Here is a 1919-nt window from a genome sequence, read left to right as displayed (position 1 = left end):
TTATTTCCTTGCTCACTTTCGAAGGAACATTTTGCTGAATAGAGGATTCTTGGTTGATGGTGTGGGAGTATTGTTAGTTTGTTCTGTTTTGGTACTTTAATGTATTGGTCCACTGTCTTCTGGCCCTCAAAATTTGTAAAGAGAAATAGGCTGATTATACTATTGTTGATCCCTCGGATGTGATAAGTTAAAATTCCCTCTTTTGTCTTTAACTTTCACAAGTTTTATTACATACTATATCTTGTAATGGGTCTCCTTCCCTTCAACTTACTTGGAGTTTGTTGAACTGCTGGGATATTTATATTTATGTCTTTCATCAAATAAGGGAATATTTCAGCCACTGTTTCTTCAGATATTCTCTGTACTCCTTTCTGTCTCTCTTTTTCTGGGAACCCCACAATGTATGTTAGTCTTCTTTGTGGTATCTGACAGTTCTCTTTGACTCTTTTTTTTCCTCATAGTTTTGTTGTTGTTGTTGAACTCTGGACATTTAAAATCTCATAATCTGGTAATACTGGAATCATACTCTCCCCTTTTGCCAGGGCTTGCTGTTTTTGCTTATTTTATTTATTTTTTTTTTTCATTCATGTATTTATTCCACAATTAAAATAAATCATAATTCAAAGCCATAACATTTTTAAAAGGTAAAGGAGAATCTGTGTCACAGCTGTGTTAATAAAACAGACATTGGTCTAAAGTGCAACACTAAACAGGTGTTCTCTGTTCCCATGGTGGAATAAATACATAACAACTACACATAAAATTTCACTGAAGATCTGAGATGACGCAAATAACCCTTTGAAACAAACTGCCCGACGAATGGAAGCAGGCTGCAAATAGTTCCTATTAACATTGAACTGCAAGACAGAAAAGTCCCCGAGGTGGCTAACATGTTCATGTGCCAGGCCTGAGCTATCTTCCTTCCTCAGTCACATCCTAATCCAGACAGGCTGCCCCACCCCGTGTTCAGTACGCCACCAAAAGTCCCCAGGGACCTCAGCACACATGGCCGCTAATGAGCCCGTGTGCAGCCTTCATCAGGAGCTCCAGGGAAATTAGGAGCCCAAATGCAGGGAGCGACATCGTTCCTTTAAACAACAGTTTTAACTGCTGAATGAGCTCTGGCAGGCCACGTGCATTTTCATAACAAACCAAAATATTGTCTTAATATCTTTCTGCTCTTCTTTAAGAATGTTAAGTGGGACATTCAAGTAAAAAACAAAAAAATTACAGAAATAATGAAAAATGAAAATTCAAAGGATTTGTGCCAACAGGCAAACCAGCCCTCTGCAGCCTGATTCATTTGTTTCTGGGCCGTGAGGCCATGTAGAGGGCGATCAGGCAGTAGATGGTCCCTCCCACTGTCAGCGCCATGGTGGTCCGGTACAGCATTTGGTCAGGCAGGCCTCGTTTCAGGTGGACAGGCACACCGTCAGATTTCTGGAAAAACTTCTGCAGCTCTGGAAGCGTGTTTTTCCCAGCATAATCATATGCAATAGAACTGGAGCTCAGTTTAGTTGGTGTGGCAAATATGATAGGCGGTGCTTCTGTGGAAACAACAGGCCTTAATCCCTGAGGGCTATAGGCGTCGGAAGCCCATGCTCCGGCCAACTTCTGCGTGAAGCCACTGAACTTATAATACATGACGCCCCGTCTGGACTTCCCGCAGCCACTCTTATTTTATTTTGATTCTTTAGGCTATATCTGTGGATAGAATCACCTGAGGTTTTAAACTTTCAGTCTTCTCAGATCTTTACTGGACCTGCACCTTTCCCTCATCACATACAGTCACTGACTAATTTTTCCCAACCATGCAAGCTGGTTTTCACTGTCCTAATCCTTGATTTCTAGTTCCCAAAATGGGAAAGCGAGAAACATAAGGAGAATGAGACCAGGAGCTGAATGACTCAGATCATGAA

The 1919-nt window shown here is 41.3% G+C and overlaps 1 pseudogene; it reads right to left on the bottom strand.

The window, feature by feature from the left end:
- Positions 1–570: 570 nt before the first annotated feature.
- LOC136158755 (cytochrome c oxidase subunit 7A-related protein, mitochondrial pseudogene) lies at positions 571–1668 on the bottom strand (annotated as a pseudogene).
- Between the last annotated feature and the right edge of the window lie 251 nt (positions 1669–1919).

The sequence above is a fragment of the Muntiacus reevesi genome, chromosome 2 (assembly GCF_963930625.1).
Source record: "Muntiacus reevesi chromosome 2, mMunRee1.1, whole genome shotgun sequence".
NCBI lineage: Eukaryota > Metazoa > Chordata > Mammalia > Artiodactyla > Cervidae > Muntiacus > Muntiacus reevesi.
Note: the sequence above shows the minus strand (reverse complement) of the source record. Positions and strands in the feature narration are given on the sequence as shown.